Source organism: Rhynchophorus ferrugineus, unplaced genomic scaffold (assembly GCF_030347505.1).
Source record: "Rhynchophorus ferrugineus isolate W39M unplaced genomic scaffold, kcgeb_rfMv2 rfM4, whole genome shotgun sequence".
NCBI lineage: Eukaryota > Metazoa > Arthropoda > Insecta > Coleoptera > Curculionidae > Rhynchophorus > Rhynchophorus ferrugineus.
In genome coordinates, this window is record NW_027472583.1 from 49,541,343 (window position 1) to 49,561,532 (window position 20,190).

Sequence of the window (20,190 nt, forward strand, 5' to 3'; positions counted from 1 at the left end):
TATTTTAATTCGAATTATTTTCTTTTCCTTTTGATATGCTTCTTCCAACGAAGTTTTTCGTCAAGATATATCCAAAGGCAATTAGCATTATTACTGTATGGTATATTACTATTATTCAGTATTAAATGATTGTTAATAATTTGGTAGTAGGTGAATTAAGCATACACTGATTTACTATCATTGATTCTCCATATCTAGGTCCACTTATTTATATTATTATTTGTGTGTTGCAGTTTTCTGGTTGCTTCCTCGCTATTGTCTACATTTAACAAGTATAGCAACGTCATCAACAAATCTAGCCATGGTAACATTTTGTATTTGTGGTATATCACATAGAGTAGATAAAGAAAACTTATTGTTTCTTTAATTGTTAAGTAAGTTTCTTCTTGTTTAACTCTAAATATCCTGGCTAAGATGTATTAGTTTAAAGTTTTCAGTGTAGTAACAAATTATGGCTCCTTTGAGTCCAGATTTTATCGAATGTTTGCTCTACGTCCAAGAATACAACTTTTTTAAAAACATTTTTATTAAATATTCTTAATACAATCTTAATTATAAATTAATTCATTACTACTTTTCCTATGTTCTTGGATTAATTCACAAGCAAGACAAGTGCGAGATAAATACATTAATATGTATTCCTCAATTATAAAATTATAATAACTTAAGTTATAGTTTACTATTAGTTCTTTTACTTACTTACTTTATATAAGTTCGTATGGTTTGATTGGCTTCAATCTTCTGATTTCCCGCGCGTTGTCAAGTAGTTGTATTGCTTCCACGTTAGTATGATTTAGTAATCTTCTTTCATGTTTTAAGGCAAACTATTGGATAACTTCGCTAATCCATTTAATTTCCAGGTCATCGTGCAGATCTTCGTTGGTTACGTAGCGATAGGCATTGGTAATTAACCGAAGAATTTTGTTTTGGCAGCGTTGGATAACTAGTTGATTTGAATTTTTAATGCAACCCCATATTTACACCCTATAGGTCCAAATTGGCTTTATGATTGACTGATAAATCAATCTCTTTAATTTTATAACAAGTTGAGAGTATCCGAGTTCCGACTAACCAGTATAGTTGTTTTATTTTGGTTCTAATGTGTGTTGCTTTTTGTTTTATATGATATTAAAAATATAATTGAACAAACTTTTCTTTCTTTGTAATAGTAAATTGGCAAATAAGCGAAATATAGTTGTTATTATAACAATATTCTAAACAAAACATCCATCCAATATTCCAAACAAAACATCCATTATTAAAGTGTTTTTTTTAATTTGTTAATTTTATCACGACAAGAAAAGCGTCCGTAATTACAAAATGACAGATTCGATATTATATCTAATCTTAGGCGTTCGACTAGTTTGCAATTTGGAATATGCAAAAATATATTGGTATAATTTATCATCCATCTTCAAGAACCGCCATCGACTGGTACGAAATGTTCGCGGCATAGAAAGTTACCAACAGGTGAATTAATGCGTTCCACCCGAAACACGAAGCGGAAAACGAAGCTTGCTCGCTTCTGAAGAAACTGTTTGTTGCTTGAACTCCGCTCATGTGATATAAGTATCAGTACTAATCGAGAATGTTATGGGTTTATTAACAGAGCAGGATTAACAGTAGTTTACTTGATTAAAATTATAGAAAAAAAAATTTTGAAGATTTTTTGTATTATTATTAGGAATTATGTACATTATTATTTTAATATTTTATATTGCCGCATTATATTGATTTTTTTGAAATCTCCTTTTTACCAACTAAAGTTTATCTGGACTGGAATTACAGTTTAACGTTGGCTCCAAACCACGGTCATCAGCATTAAGCCTACCGAGAGACGAGTGACCAACTTAGAATTATCCTAGAAGACATCCGGTTTTACTCAGCCTGATTACTGGAGTGACTGGGATCATTTTCTTTGTCAGAATTTCCAGTCTTGCTTAGGACAGTCACAAATATTAAATAATAACAAACGTAAACTTACGACCATGCCCCAACAAGATTCGGACCCGCGACTATCGCAACAGTAGAAGGACCATCCTGTCGCCTTTACCACTGCGCCAACCAAGCCGTCATTATATTAATTTAATTTTTATATCAGGTTAATAAATTAGTTTTAAAGGTTTTTTTTCATTCAAAGCATTGCCCATCGATGGCCGCAACTTTTTCTTCCAGACAATCCACGAATCGACTGATTTTTTGTACCTTCATAAGAAGTGAAGCGTTACTCAAACAGGTCACAGCTCATATGTGGGAACAATTATTAATTAGAAGGGGCAAGGTCTGGAGTATACGGCTGGTATGTTAGCACTTCCCATTTCTATGTTTCCATGTATGTTTTCCCCAGTTTTACATGTGATCGGGCATTGTCATGCTGCAAAATAACAATGTTGTATCTTTGTTTCTATCCCGGTGGTTTCGCGCAGTGTTTGGTCAAACGCGTCAACAGTAGTCGATAGTGATCCCCATATATAGTTTCTTTAGGTTTCAGAAGCTCAGCTCGCCACATCAAGCTGATATCACCAAAATGGAAAGCATTAGTTTAGAGTATTGGAGCCGTTAATATTGTTTTTAATTCATGTCATTACAATGCAAAAATCCTTTTTGATGTTGTCGAAATCACCATGACAAATTTCAATATCTCTCGGCTTATGCGACACAAAATATCCGAGATTTTAGATCATTCTCATGTTCTTCATTACTCTTAGTGGATCAACAATCTGCCCGGTATGTAATAAGTATTTCTTACGAACGATAATTATTACATGCATGACATTGAAACGGATCATTGAAATGAAAAACTAATGGATCTAATATGTCAAATATCTTATTCTAAATCTTACTCTGAAGCCTATCCCTGTCCATTAATCAAATTGGATGAGAAAAAACTGTTTAGTATACATAATTCAGAACTATCATGCACATTTACCTGATTGGCAAGTACATTGGGGTGCAATGACACTCTTTCGAAATACTCAAGACTACATCTTTGAATTATTCTCATTATGTTTTCTGAAAGAATATTAGGCTAGTGTTAGGTGAAGAATAGCATACAAATATTTAAAAAGGAATCATATTTAAAAACTAGGAGATAAATGAAGTCTGGACATTTTTGTTTTTCTATTTTTAATGTTACATTAAAATGAATTAGTTCTTACAGTTATGACATTAGCTTATGTTAAACAAAGAGAAAGAATAGTATCGGGGCATAGAAGGTAATATAGAAAAATGCATATCATAATTTTATTAATTACGAAGTCGTTTGTTTTTACTTTAAATTTTATTTATTCAATTTAATTTTAATTTAATTATTTTTTAATTTTTTAATTGAGTTTATAGTTTTATTCGAAATGTCTTATCAATTACCTTAAATCTCATCCACATTGGAAATCATTCAGAAAAAAACTTTGTCCGCTTATAGCGGAAGCAGTATTTCTTGTTGTACTTCTTCTATTGACTAAATTTCTGATATATACAGAGATAATGCTCTAAAATTTTATAAAAGTTCGATAAGAATGGCGATTCTGTAGTACGTATTTCCGGTGTTTCTTTTTGTACTTCTATTGATCTGAAACCAATCTTAAAATAAAAAAGATAATCCTCCAAACTTAATTTTTACTATTCCAAAGTTATCTGAAGTTAATTTTTTACTGTTTTCCCTTTCAAAACTTCGTTCTAGTCTTTTCTTAACTTTTTGGCATTCCAACAAAGTGATATATATTCATGAATCATGATTTTTTGACTAAACCATATGTATTTATTGAAAATGGCGCATTATTACAAATTTGTGTTTATTATAACGCATATACCATCAAAATATTTTTAAAAAGTCCTTAAAGTAACCAACACTATAGTTTGAAGAACTAGCATTGAATTTCAGTATGTAATATCGATTCCAACTTGTAATTTAATAGTTACTACATTCCGAAGCTCGAGAAGAAAACAATGAGATGCAAAATTAATTTATTACAATTGTTTTAATGTACTTACATCAATATACAAGCAAAACGAGTGTGGTATAAATACATTAGTATGTTTTTCCTAAATTAAACTTATATTAGACCACTTAAGCTAAATTAAGATTAAACACTTATAGCTCATAAAAGTTCAAGTAGTTTAATCTTCTGATTTCCTGCGTGTTCCCCAATTGCTGTATTGCTTCTACATTGCTTTGATTTACTAACTTCATTTCATGTTTTAATGCGAAATCTTTGATAACTAATTTGATTTCGAGGTCATAGTGTCATTCTTCGTTGGTTGCGTGTAGTCTATTGAAAGTTTATTAGTATATGCGCCATCAAGATGTTTAGTGTGTTGCCTGCCGCAATTTGTAAATTCCTTTTCGAATCAGATAAAATTTTCCTTCTCATTTTATTTTAGTTAAAAAGAGACACAATGATGTCTGGTTAGTTCGAACACGTAAATGAATGAGCCTGTCAAAGTCGTCAGACGTATGCTAAATTCTTGAAAGCAATAGTGATAAGAGGTTATAACTCTAACTTATAAACTATTGTGTCTCTATAATTAACTGTAGTTTTTAGATGTATTGTAATGTTAAAATAAATTATATTTGATAACATTTTTGTTCAATTATTTTATTTAGGTTAGAATTTTGTTGTATGTCAAAGCCAAACTGAACTAAAACTCAATGTTCATACGGCAACATTGCGACATTTTGACGTGACAAATTTCTATGACTGAAATAAACTTTGAATAGACTATATAACATAACTATAAGATTTGGTAGTTAGTTTGATGTTTTATTGTAACCCCATATTTTAAACCCGTAAGTTCAAATAGCTTTTATATTTGACTGATAAACCAATGTCTTCGACTTTACGTCAAGTTAGGGGTATCTTCCAAATAACCAGAATAGTTATTTAACATTGAGTTTGATCTGCTCTGCTTTTTGTCTAACCTGATGTTATCATAACAATTAATAAACAGTTTTTCGTCTCTTTTTCTCTAGTTTGCATACTAATTTTTTCTAATTTTTAATCTTTGTATTTAATTGCTGAAGTATAGTAACATTTCAGTGTTTTTATGTTGAGAAAGTGGTATTTGAATACAGGATATTTCATAATAACATACTTATCATTGCATTTTAATTCTTCTATGTTTTCATCAATCTGCCTAATTTATCTTCTATTCTATGTGTTTATATAATTAGGTCGGATTGTACTATGCGTTTTAGTCTACGCACTTCATTGATATAGCGCACATTTAATTATTATGCAAGAGCATTATGGCGCACTGATATCTTTTCGGGATACTACATTGCTACTTTGGATGGCTAGTTTGAGTAAAACTAGAACAACTTAATTTCTACACATCAGTTTGGGTTTATTAACAAACTCTCAACAATTGACCAAGTGCATATAATCACAGATGTAATTAAGAAAACCTAAAAAGCTATATTCAGCTATATTCTTAAATGTAACACTGTAGCACATCATACCACGATAAGATATGACATGACAGCCTTGTTCATAGGCTAGAAAGAGAAATGTTGCCCAAATAACACACTGAACTATTACAATGTTGCATTACATCTAGAATGTTTAAAGCCAAACAAGAAGAAGCTTACTCAATAAAAGAAGCTAAAGCAGGTGTACCACAAGAAAGTGAATTGGGACCAACTCTTAATCTTCTCTACACACGTGAAAAACACAAATGAAAAGTATTGCCATGGCTACATTTGCTGATGATACTGCGATTCTTGCTGTCAGTAACAATAGCGACGAAGCCACACAATAAATACAGGTAAGTGACGGTATAAATCATAGGTCCCTAAGCAGGAAAATAAATATTAACGAAAGTAAATCTATGCATGTGCAGTTCAAGTAAAATCAGACCGCACAAACACCAATAACAGTAAATAATACTATAATTCCATATAACAACAACGCTAAGTATACTGGAATAAATATTAATGCAAAACTTTGCTGAAAGGAACATATAAAAAGAAAAGGAAATAATCGGAGTTCAAATGCACTAAAATGTATTGGTTAATTGGATGAAAATTACAGTTATCAGCATAAAATAAAATTCTGTTAAAGAAACAAGTATTGCAATCTATATGGACATAGGGAATTCGATTATGTTCCGCGAAAAGTAATATCAATAAAAATCATGAGATGTATTATAGGTGAACCCAGATATTACAGGACTGTTTACTTACAACGAGACCTTCAGATAGTCGGTACTGTCGCTCAGGAAATCAAGAGAATCGCAAATAGATTTGAGGAGAAATACTACTCTCATTATTAAAACTCTTGAATAGCATTAGAAAAGACCATAGACTTAAAACAATGAAACCATTTATTCTTGTGTATTTAATAGAAAAACATTAATGTTAATAAGTATTATTACACCAGAGACTAAGATAGGGCCCTCCTTGATTTCTGTAAAGACAATTTGTCAGTCGGCAACGACTAGTAACAATGTAATAGATACATTTAAAAAATAGACGTAACATGTCAATTGAAAAGTCCTGAACCTGACACATAGATGGCGTTACTAGAATTAAATACATACGTTTTTTAGTTAACCCTCAAAAGATGCGTATATAAATTTGACAGCTGTCGGATTATTAGTTTGTGAATTATAGAATTTTAAGTGAAGTAACTTTTGTTATTGTGAAAAAAATGGATAAAAAGGAATTTGGCCTGTTGATAAAATATTGCTTTTCGAAGGGAAAAAAATCCAGCTGAAGCAAAAACTGGGCTTGATGCCGACTTTCCGGATACTCAAACGGACAGGAAAATCAACCATCAAGGATTGGTATGCTAAGTTTAGACGTGGTGAAATGATCACCGAAGACGGTGAACTCAGTGGACGCCCAGAAGAGTTTGTTGTCGACAAAAACATTAAGACAATCCACAAAATGATTTCGAATGACCGTAAATTGAAATTGAATGAAACAGCAGACACTTTAAAGATATTAACTGAACGTGTACATCAAATCATTCACAAATATTTGGGTATGAGAAAGCTCTGTGGAAAGTGAGTGCCGCGCGAGCTCGCTTTTGACCAAAACCAACGGCCAATTGATGATTCGAAGCAGGGTTTGAACATAATCAAGCGTAATAAACCCGAGTTTTTTCGTGGATATGTGACAATGGATGAAACATGGCTCCATCATTTCACTCCGAAGTCCAATCGACAGCCATCCGAGTGGACTGCACAGGATGAACAAGACCCAAAGCGTGTGAAAACGCAACAATCAGCTGGCAAGGTTATAGTGTCTGTATTTTGGGATGCGCAAGGAATAGTTTTCATTGACTACCTTGAAATCGGAAGGACCATCAACAGCGACTATTACATAGCGTAATTGGACCGTTTGAAGAACGAAATCGCCGAAAAAACGACTGCATTTGAAGAAAAAGAAAGTGCTTCTCCAAGACAATGCACCGTGTCACAAATCAGTGAAAACGATGGCAAAAATCAATGAATTAGGCTTCGAATTACTTCCTCATCCACCATATTCTCCAGATCTTGCCCCCAGCGACTATTTCATGTTCTTAAATCTCAAAAGAATGCTCATTGGGAAGAAATTTTCGTCGAATGAAGAAGTGATGGCTGGATCTGAGGCCTATTTTGAAGCAAAGGACAAATCGTACTACAAAAATGGTATCGAAATGTTGGAGGGTTGCTATAATCAGTGTATCACCCTTGAAGAGAATTATGTTGAATAAAAAAAACTAATTTTGCCAAAAAAAATGTGTTTTACTATGGTAAGGGGACTTTTCAATTGACCTGTTAATATAGAGCATCGACGATGTTATGCAACACTTTATTTTTCAATCTCTGAAAAATGGCTCTGTTAGATTTGCTCACACACGTCTATATAGGCTCTAAAATGGACTTGTACGGTAACACTGTGTTATCTCTGGTAATTTAAATTTCCCCCTATAAGGTAATATTTTTGCTTCAATTTAATTTTTAAGGAAACGTTTAGAATAACGCTAATACTTGGTGTTTTCTCGAACAATGTAAATATTTTACTAGCAATTTTGCTATTTTAGTTAAATACGCACCTGGCGAGCAGGAGTCCCCGCCAAACCACAGACCCGACCAGCAGCAGACAGACCTGATCCGTAGCTCGTCCGGTTCGGTACGTGCTAGCAGAACCCAACCGCGTTTCTTCGTGAGGCGTCAAATGCGCCACCGTCTACGTCGCTTGCTCTCCGGCGCCGCTTACCACCTCCACAGGTACCTCCCCGAGGACGTCGCCACCCTGCTGCGTCTCGCAGTGTTCGGTCTATACGCCGTGTCACCTGTTGCCGTTCATCCCGTTAAAGCTTACCTATTGAACGTTGGCGGCCGTCATCAGGGATCTGGTGTTGCTCTACGTACAGTTCGCCGTCATAGCTGTCGCCCTGACTCTACTCGCGTATTGGTACCTGGTGTACGTAGTGCAGGAGGAGGATCTGACCGGTCCATCGCAGTGACCCACACGTCGGATGTGACCACAGAGTCAGCCTAAGGATCCAGAGGATGTTCTAGAGGATAACAGTTAATACGCGTCCACCAGGTAGGTGTTCTAGATGTAGCGCGCGGTTTCACTTGTTGCAAACAGCTGTCGGACAAAAACAAAACAAAAATGTTCGAAAGGAACAGCGCCTTCACGCTTGAAAGCCCACGGATTGGTGTCTGTAAGGAAGGCCTCTCGGATAAAAGGGTTGTTTTAAAGCGGCGAGGCTAAAGTTCCACCCATATTCGCGAGGAATGTTACTGGTTCTTGTTTGAGAATAAAATAAAAGAAAAAACTGGATCACCTTCGGTCGAGAGTGGCGACATAAGTAACATTTTTCAATTCACCACACCCTCAGCGAGACATTTATATTTCAGCTTCCAGAATAAATAGTATACTACACAAGGTTATATATATATATAATGGAGTGTATAATTAGTTAATATATATTAATAATTGAATTAAAACAGTCATACAGAGTATAGAAGATTTGCTGAATTATATAAATACACAATAAAAAAACATAGCATAAATAAGAATAAAGTATAAGAGTATCATTAAAAATCTTCATTTTATTAGCACAATTACAAAAGCAAAATATTGAATCTATAGTAAAAAATGTAAATTAAAAGTAAGTAAATAATACATAATTAGTTTATATATGATTTAAACTAAATCAGTTCTTTAGAAAAATATATAGTAATTAAAAAATATTGAATAAAAAAAAATAAATACACAATTAATAATAGGATATAAGTAAATAATTGCTTGATGAAATATATTTAATCATATCGGAAATAAAATTGAAAGTACAAAGTAAAATTATTTATGTTTTGTAATAAAGAAAGAACCTTTGAGAATAAATCTATAATTAGTTCATATGTGATTTAAACAGAGTTCATATATTTAAATTTCATTGAAAGAATATATAAGAAATAAGAAATATTGAATTAAATAAACAAAATAATAAATACCCAATTGAATATAAATAAATAAATGTTTGGTCTTGGGATAATAAAATGTAAGTTATATTGTATTATTTGTAAAAAAATTGTAATATTTAAAATTGAAAGTATTCTAAGAAATATTCAAACATAATATATATATATATATATATATATATATATATATATATATAAATACGGAATAAATAATAGGATATGAGTAAATAATTGCTTGGTATTGAGAAAATAAAGTACAAGTTGCATTGCTTTTTTATGAAAAAATCATAAAAATAGAAATAGAAACTGAAAGTATTCCAAGAAAAATATATAACATTTGGTTTATAATAAAGTAAAAAGCTTTGAAAATTAAATCTAAACGGTATGCGATAATCGGTGAATGTAGTTATGGTTTTTACTTTTGTTGCTTTACCACATATGGACAATATCGAGCCTATAACATTGCTGTTAGATTGGATTAATATTACGTAAAAATAGATAAAAATATTTTTATTGGTGTTGTCCTATAGATATATAATTCCAGTTTATAGAAAATGACTTAATTATTGAAACGGCTTTTAAAGATTTAATCTAAATTTGTTATAAAGTTAATAAAATGAAACAGATTGGTTACATATAATAATAATTTAGTTAAAAGCATTCAAAAAATTATTTTCTAGATTATTTACACTATAAATATGTCAAAAATATAAATTAAAAATATTCTTCTTCTTAATATATATTAAAGTCTCCTTTTACCAACTATGGGTTTATCTGGACTGGGCCTAAAGCTTAGCGTGGGGTCCGAACCACGGTCATCAGCATTAAGCCTACCGACTGGCGAGTGACCAACTTTAGAAATCATCCCAGAAGACATCCGGTCTTACCCAGCCTGGTTACTGGCGTGACTGCCTAGAACAATCACAAATTTTAAACAATCACAAACATAAAATTACGACCACGCCTTAGCAGGATTCTAAACCACGGCTATCGCAACAGTAGGAGGACCGCCCTATCGCCTTTGCCACTGCGCCAGCAAGCCGGCTTAAAAAATATTCTATTTCGCAGTATAACAATAACAAACTCATATTGCCTTATTGATTTATAAAAATTTACAATGAAATTAGCAAATTACTATAAAGAATGAAGTTTTGTGTGCATATATTATTAATTTTTTATATTGAAAGTAATACTGCAACCAAGCTTAATGAGATGAGAGTTATTTTCATATGATAAAATTTATTTTTAATAATTTATTCAGGGTTCTATATAAATTAATTACTATTCCTAAAATATTATTTTTACTTTCCGTTTTTAAGATTTTTCTTTTTAGATATTTTAATTATTGTTTTTATTTTATATTATTATATCTATTTTTTATCGTTTCTTATGTTTAGTTGTTAGAGGGTGGACCATTTATTGATTTCTTTTTGATAATATCATATTGCTATATTTATAGTTACAATTTTTAATTACTGTTGCTTTATCCGAAACTGTAAAATCATCTTGATTATTTATCATGAATATTGCTAATTATTAGGGCCATTATATATATTTAAATACATCAGTTATTTGTTTAAATTTAAACTAGCGCTGAAAATTACAGTATTAATTTTGAAAAATTCTGTTTATTCAACATACAATTTCCTCTCTATAATTACTTACGTATACAAATCTTTATTATTACGAGTTTTACAGAACCATAAAATTAACAATTTTATAGTATTTAAGTAACCTTTAGTATGAGTTTGGCAAGTATTTGGTCACTGTTTGCAGAAGACGTGACGCCTGGTTCTGTTATGACTTAAGAAACACTCTGCTCATACTTCGGCCTTTTAATGCTTCACTAAGTTGTGAAAAAATATCTATTGATAATTAGTGGCATTGAAAGGTTTGATTCAAATACTGACTTAAACGTTCAGATAACAAAACAGATATTCTAATCGATAGCGGATTAAAATATATTCAAATATCTAATAAATACCGTTGTAATTTCAGCGATCGATAAAAACCAATGAAGCACTTATTGAAGCAAAATATACATGTACAAACATTACATATTGTACGGAAGAATCGCACTTCGTCCTGGAATGCTCCTCCGTTTCTAGAGTAGTATACAGCACGCCCCGCCTGTCCCAGAACACTGTACACAGAACCTTCCCCCCGGACCTGATTGTTTTTGCTTTGACTGGCGCCCCTTCCTCCTTCTTCCTCCACTCCTTAGACGACATCTTGCTTTCGGGAATGTAATAGTGTACCCATAACTCGTCAGTAGTGAAGATTCACGTTAGAAAACCGTCTCCCTCCGCCAACTTTCAACCGCGTAAATGTTTTCTCGAAGTTCAATAGTTCTCTACACTATCAATACTGATGCTGAATTTAGCCGAAATGTCTCGAACATTCATCCTACGGTCCTCCAAAATGAGTTGTTCTACGTGGCGAATGTTGTCTGGTGTGATGCTGGTTCGCGGTCGACGATCATGCTGTTCATTCTCTACGGTTTTGGTCACCCTTGAATGTTTTGGTCCATTTAAGCACGGCAGCCCTACTCAGGCACTCACTACCGAACTGATTTCAAAAACGCAAACGCAGAAAAATGTCCGTCTTTTTAACGCCTTCCCACACTAAAAAACGAATGACAATACGTTGCGCTACGGCGGTCGGCACTTGATGTTCACTCATGGTCGTAGCACGCGCGTGAAGCATGCGCTCCCAACAAAAGTTATGCCACACAATTCGTAAGGGACCCAGCTATCACATACTCAGGCCACGACCTTCAAAACATACATGCGCGCCATTTACAGCGTTTGCCTCCATCATATTTGAACCACCCTCGTATAATACTTATAAGCATTATCAATAGAAAAACTATATAGGTAGAACAGTAAAGTAAAATGCTAGTACTTTAAACACATCCTGTATATATCGTGCCAAGGTACTTAGAAAAATTAAGTTGAAACGTTTTTTGAAAGTCAATCTAATACATAGATTTATTGCAAATAAAATCGATTCTCGGAGAAGAGGATATTCAATAAAGACTTTCACACATAAATATCAATCTTCTCAACCATATTTGTTTTCCTTTCACTGTTCGTGAGTCGCTAATGAGTTTCACCTTCATTTTCAACGAAAACTCGACTCGACTTTATTATAATATTCTCAAAATTAGTATCAATCGAGTTTTTTCCTATCCGACATAAATCAATTTGAATAATTTCAAAATACGTGGGCACATATATTCGCACAATAAACGCTTTCACTAATTTTTTAAGGTTTTATCACGTTTGGTGTCACTATTACTTAACGAGCAACGGTAGTACCTTGAAATGTTTCCATACTGAAATACTTCATAACTGGTTATGCAATATAATGTGTTTAAATAAAGACGGTTCATCGGCTGTGCTGTATCTACACCATTAACTATTAATTTAGTCGGTTGTGTTTGTTATGCCATGCATAAAATTGGCATTAATTGTTTGTGCTATCGATAAAATTGCCATGTCACTTTTCGATTAGAATCACTTATATCGACAAAGTAAAAAATGTCCGATCTTTTCATTAATACATGTAATTTTTTTACAATTAACTATTACACGTAAATTGACGATATCGTCCTAAGTAGGTGCTGATGAATCCATCAAAGATTCCAAAGTCAAGTTTTCTCAGTTTTTGTTGAGTACTTCTTTAATTTATATGGATATATAAAGGGATGCTTAACACACCATAAAAACGTTCTTTTATCTGTTCGTCTCACTTTTTAACCAACTTCAAAAATGAGGAGATTGGACCGATTTTCAAAATTCCATTGGCACCAAGTCAAGATCTCATGACCGCATCCTGGGAAATCGAGGGAAACCCTCAAATTTGTTTCCGCATATTTTTTTCATCTGAAGTAATAAGATATTTGTGTAAAATGTCATTACTGAGCTGATATGACGGAAGGCACATAAATGTCTCCCTCTTGTCTGTCTATAAATTTTAAAGTTACTTAGGTAAGCTGATGATGAAAGCAGGAACTAAGTCGCTATACACTTCAGAGGTTTTTAAGGAGTTTCTAGTGAGGGTTTTCTTACCAATCTCAGTTCCGTTCGTTCAGTGCAAAATCCATCCAGCATGCTTTCTAAGCACCAACCGTATCAGGAAACTGCCTCCATGGTGTAGTGGTTAGAACGTTCAGTTCTCACGTGGAGATCGCCGGTTCGATTCCCGATTTATCAAATCATCGTTCGATCGTTCGATCGTTCGATCGTTATTTATTTTCAATCATTGTTTCTTTAACCAAACCAAACCAAACAATACAGAAATAAAAATATAATTTTGTGACATATATATAAAATTAAACTAAGAACAAAACAAATCTAATTTAATATAACTGTTTGTGTTCGGCACCGACTACAAAGTGATCAGCTGGTGGTAGTTAAAATAATATTGTAAATAGATAAATAGGTTCAGCTAAGTATTAAGCTAAATTGTGTGTATATAGTAGAATATAAAATACTTGTAGTACATAGGTTAAATAAGTTTCTTGTTCATTTTTATTTAGTTATTACAGCGATTAATATGTACATATTTTATTTTTAAACTTTTTTGAGTTAAAAATCAATAAGTTTCATTATTTTTTACGTTTTAGTGAATTCCTTATTTATTTTTTGAAGTCGGTTCAATTTGTTTTTGTTAAAAATATTTTATATTATACACATAGACAGCGGAGGGGCAGAATAATATGAATATCTGTCGTATTCGGGATATTTATTTATTAACGAAGTATTGAACCATCATTTGCTTTCAAAACAGCCGCAATTCTTTGTGAAATAGATTCACAGAGTTCCTGAATAGTTTGCAACGAAATGTTGTCCCATCCTTGTACCACACATCTGCCAATTGCTTCAGTGATGCTCGATATGGAAATCAACTCCTCAGTCACTACTCTAAAACTCTCCATAAAGGTTCAATTATGTTGAGGTATGGCGATTGTGGAAAGATGTCATTGCACCACATCTTTTGCAGCTTAACGTTAGCGCTTCAGATATGAAAATCTAGCCTTTCAATGAATGATAACTTAGTGGAGCTCCCCTCGTCTCCCCTGTTTTCATCAAAATAGTATTACTCAAGTAAGTTTTGTTCTCCTGTTTAATGTTCCCTGAAATCATGAATAAAGTTTTGCCAAATATTTTTCTTGCAAAGTGTTCTGGTCTAAAACCAGGCGGTGGAATGCATGACGCATTCTGGAGTGACAAGTTGGACCGGGTCAGTATGGGGGCAAAAGTTATTACTGCAGCGACGGATGAGATCGTTTCAGCCTGGAGGGAGGTTAGCGGTGACGCGGTGCTAAGCTCCCAACATGTCGACCAGCTCGCGAACAAGCGCGTCTTCAGAAGAACTTCAGCTGAGTTGTTAATTGTGGAATTATTTAGATATGAAGTGCTTGATTTCTGGAGTGTCAGTTTCCCTGTGAATTTGATTATTTCTGACAAACCATGGAGCGTTTAAGATTCTCCTGAGAAGCTTATTTTGGAAAAATTGAAGCCGTTTTACCTGGTTGGGTGTAACAAACTTGAAGTAGACATTAAATCCGTAGAGAACTACGGACCGAATTAACATCTTGTAAAATAAGCATTTGATGGAGATGGGAAGTCTGCTAGAAGGGCAGATCCAAGAAGATAACAAGTTTGCTATCCCCGAACCTTTCTGGATGGCTTTCTGGATTTGGGAATGCTAACCGAACCGTTGGTCGAAGTGGAGACCTAGGTACGCTATCCTATACTGTTGTATGTATATTCATATTATTTTGTATATTCCCTGTAGTTACTTCGTAGTAACTAAATGGGTATAATAAAATGGACATGACTAAAAATAAAGGAATTATATTTTTCAGTTGAGGTAATATTATTAGAATGATAGTAAAATCGAAAAAATAGAATATGTGTTAAGATACTTAAGATACAACTATAAGTGTGTAAAGTTCTAGAAGTTATGGATAGTAAGATTAGGGATCAAGTATCATTTTAGAGGCTAAGGATTTCAAAGTATTTAAGAAGCTTGAGTAAGTTTTCTGAGAAGAATTAGTTTGGTGTGGCCAAAAGTTTAAACTCAATGAATATATGATGTACTGGGTTTGTAGAGCCACAAAGGTGATAGAAAGAAGCAAAATGAGCAGACATGTGAGTAAATTTGCTAGTTTCTAGAATGAGTTAATTGGGAATTTGAAGATTGAAGAGAGTTGGGAGAGGATAGTGGAGAAAATCGTGTGTTTTAATTACCATCATTTGTTGCTATCATCAAGTAAATATCAACTAAAGTGATTCTATATCAACAATTAATGAATCATTGAAATATAATAGAAATTATGAAATATTACAATATAATGGCATCAATGACAATGACATCTTTTCGAAAGAAAAAACATTTTTCAGAATTTTAACTCTTCTCTCCAAATTCTCTAAATCTTACTCTAAAATCTATATCTGTTTATTAATTAGTTCGGATGGTATTAAACTTTTTAGTGCACTATACACTTATCACTCACCTTTTGATGACTGGTAAGTACATTGGGGTACATAGTCACCCTTTTGAAATACTCGTTCTGGCTTCACTTCATTAGAGACAGTACAGAGCGCCGGCTATAGCTCTCAACATTTTGTTTTGGAGACGTTAAGCGATTGCTATATTAGATTTATACTCTTAAATGATAATTGAGAGATAAAGTTTGCATAATACTCATTAACACTCCTGAAGTTAATTAAATTATGAAAAATAGCGCCACTAAAACCTCTATTACCCAATGTTTTATGATCGAAATGTCATTAAATTATCCTTTGAATGTTGATACTTACATGATAAAATGTTATGTGGATTTTTAATTAAAGGTGCCACCTATAGGTCAAAGTGGTCACTTCAACCGTTATGTAATTAATTAATCAATTCCAGAAATTAATTGAATGCGAAATTAAGAAATTAATGAACGTTTTAAAAGCTTATCATAAAAAATTAATCAGTAAATACAAAAAAAGACACGCTAATTAACTAACCTTCTCCAAACAATGTAAATCCCATAACATGTTACATAACATAACGTAATGGTGATCCATCGACGATATTGTACTGAAAGTATCAAATATTAATTTAATCAGATTGTTGTTCTGCCACATCGATCAAATTGGTTTTTTTTGAGAGTTTTTATACGATCTATAAACTTAGATAAAATGTTTTGGTCAGTCTCCAATATATATGTTGATATTAAACTTGCAAATAGTTTGATTTATTATAAATTCTCATAAATATATATTTTAAAAGTCTCCTTTTTACCAACGAGTGTTTATCTGGACCGAACCTACAGTTTAACGTGGGCTCTGAACCACGTTATTAAGTTTACCGACTGGCGAGTGGCCAACTTAGAAATCATCTCAAATGACATCCGGTCTTACCCAGCCTGGTTACCGCCGTGACTGGAATAATTTTCCTTGTCGGATTTTCCACTGTGGCCTATAAAGACATTTACAATTACAATTACAAATATAAATTTACGGCCATGCCCCAGCAGGATTCGAACCCGCCTCTATCGCAACAGTTAGAGGACCGTCCTATTTGCCTTGGTCACTGCGTTAACCAGGGCGGCTCACAAATATTTAGAATTACCTTTGATATCTGGTAAAATGCTATTATATGCATAAATGTTTTTAAGACACCAAGAAACTATTATTGAATGTTTTCTCCTGGGAGTCTTTCTTTCTTTCTGATAAATTATAATATATAAAAATATATTAATTATAAGTCGACAAAAGCGAATATAAAAACGTATAAAATTTAAAATTCAGTAACAATTAACAATTTTTATTTAAAATTTAAATTATAAGATACAGCCAACTGTTGATGCATACAAACCTATGTTATATTGTATGAACACATTTTCATATTCTAATAGTTGGTTTCAGTACTTCACAAATTCCTGCAAGTATACTAGTTCTATGGCCAAAAAAGTGTTGTCTTACCCAAGTTATTAAATAGTCCATTTAATTTTGATTTACTTTCCATAAATTGCACTATAGACTCGTAAAGAGAGTTTCAATTGATGTCCAAGATAGCCTTTTGTGATTTCAACCGATTTAGGTCTTCTGGACAAATTCCGTAACAAAAAAACAAGCTGAATAGCGAGCCCCGCTTACCTATAATCTTTAGTTAAATTAGTAATATTTATAGTGGTCAAAATACTTAACATATATCTCCCTAGTTTCATCTTTCGTTATATTTACCGGTAAAAATATTCTCTTCATAAAAAAACGTTAGAGGCAGATAGTGATTCCGCTATAGCCTCTATAATTTGATGTACAGTGCAGGTGTAGAGTTGCCAACTTTAAGATTTGATGTATGTAGCAGTCGTCATATGTTATACGAAGGCTATCCAGCAGCCAGCTTCGTGAAAATATTGAAATGAAAAAGTCTTTTTTTATGATATAGTTGTGGGTTGTGTGATTCTAGAAGTTTGGATATCTCCTTTAACAACCCCATTTCTGCTTGACTCAGTGTCCTCTCACTGGTGTGCAAATTGCGTCAGGTCCAAAATCAATAACTCCGAAGATTTTCATTTTATTTTAAAATATTTAATGTGGAAGAAACTTAATGACAGGTGGACGGGCCATTCTGATAATGAATGAGCACTTGTGTTCATTAATATACCATATTTACTCCTTCCAAATTATTAGATTATTTGATGGTTCTTGTCATTATAGATATTGATTAAAAACTATTGATAAGCTCTAAACATGTTAGCTGTTTTGCAGTGTAATCATTTAAGACACTCTATTATTGAAGTCGGATAATGTTGTCTCTATATTCAGTTTCTGTCAGTAAGCTTCTTAATTTACCTAAGGTTAATACACCATAAGACTTAAATAGCGAGAAATTGGTAGTTTATTAAAAGAGCTACAAAGTCTATGTGATAAAAATTCATAAATAAAACAAAATACTACAACATTTTTTCAATATTCTTGGCCTTATTTACCTCAAGCATTAAAATATTTGCTTCTGGTCTTGTAGATAATTGCTTTACAACTAATGAGGAAGTTTAAAGTGCGGACTTTCATATTCAAAAGGTAATACTGATGTTGAAGAAATGCTGGGCTATATGTGTTAGAATCAAAAGAGATCATTACAATTATTTAACTCTAAAAATCACAGCCTTTCATTGTCAGGCCGAGAATTTTTCACCTTGCGTGCAAGATACATATGATATGGAAATCACTGGTAAATACTAATAGATAGAATTGAGGAATTTTCAAACATTAAATCGGTTACATAACAGCACCTGTTATCCAATTTCTTCTTCATCATATCACTGACTTTCGAATCTTTCAGAAGGTTTCTGATACTCTTACTTTATTAAAATTATTATATTTGATCTTCATGGTGATTTTATCCAATAATTGATATAATAAAATAGTCAGTTCTAAATCAAAATACATCTATATACGTGTTCATATTTTTTCTTTCGTTAAACGAGTGTAACACAGTTTCAGAGAACTTACGTATTAAGTTACGCTTAATACTTTAAATTACTGTTAAATTTGTTAAAACTATTATTTCTTAAAATTATCTTATTCATTATATAAATGTATTTATTTAAATAACTTAAAATTTCATATCATAATGGTGATATGTACTAGAAACCCTTTACTATCGTGGAATATCGGTTGGAATTATCGTAGTAGACTCACTTTTCATCACCAGTTACTATACGCCACAGAGAGCTCTTCTAAAGAATTATTTCTTGTCTGGCAAACAGTGAAACCGCAATGTTGAAACGATTCGAAGGAAATTTTACTTACTTTTAAATCTTTCCCTTTACATATAAACATTAGGAATTAGTTTATTTATTAACTGCTAAGCCGTTTGAGAGTTTCAGATGGTTTTTCGTTCAATAAGTTTTTCACTTTTCTGACACCAGGATAACCACAATTATTAAAACCAAAACTGATAATTGGGATATGACGAAGCAGCATCGACTTAACTTTCTAAAAAGTATTTGATGGGCTTCGGCAGCCAAATTTCTTTAAATCAAACATGAAAAGTAATGAATGTCGAAAATGCAATTTTGATCATTCGATGGTGAACGTACAGTATGTTTTAGTATACACCAAATAAACCAACAATGCTAAATAGAAAACTGTTATCTTATGTAAACGAATTTTACATTTTTTTACATTTTTATAAAAACTGTTCAAAATACATACAGGCATATTATTAACACATGCATTTTAATAATATTGATTGAAAATTGAAGAAATAATCATAACAATAGGCCCATACATATAATTTTATATATTTGAACAGACTTCAAATTATATACTTAAATTGCTTCCTTATATATATATATATATATATATATATATATATATGTACGTATATATATATATATGTATATATATAGGTTTAATAACAGCTTACAGCGCTATCTAAACATATATTTTCTAAACATCTATACAATTTTGAATAATATTGCATGAGAAAATATTGCTTCTGTCCTTCTATTCCTGAGCTAGAAGGAAAATTGGCTTGAATATATTAATATTTATATATAATAAAATAATAGTTTATACCGCCATCTAGAAAATTTATGATGAAAGTGTACTTATATAATTACGTGCAATACTGTGCGATGAAGAGATCTCATCTGTGATTTTTTATTACCCAGTTAAATATCATGCTAATTTTTAGCGGTGAAGAGCTGACTTTTACTAATGGTGAACAAATCTTAGAATGACAGACTCTCAAATCCGC

General features: G+C 32.4%; 1 protein-coding gene across 1 annotated transcript in view; it reads left to right on the plus strand.

The window, feature by feature from the left end:
• Nucleotides 1-8,049: 8,049 nt before the first annotated feature.
• The window catches only part of Cpap1-h (cuticular protein analogous to peritrophins 1-H), a 93,115-nt gene continuing 80,974 nt past the window's right edge, over nucleotides 8,050-20,190 (plus strand). The window contains exon 1 of the mRNA XM_076404170.1: nucleotides 8,050-8,536. The gene's annotated coding sequence lies outside the window, so the exon portion shown is untranslated. The remainder of the gene's footprint in view (nucleotides 8,537-20,190) is intronic.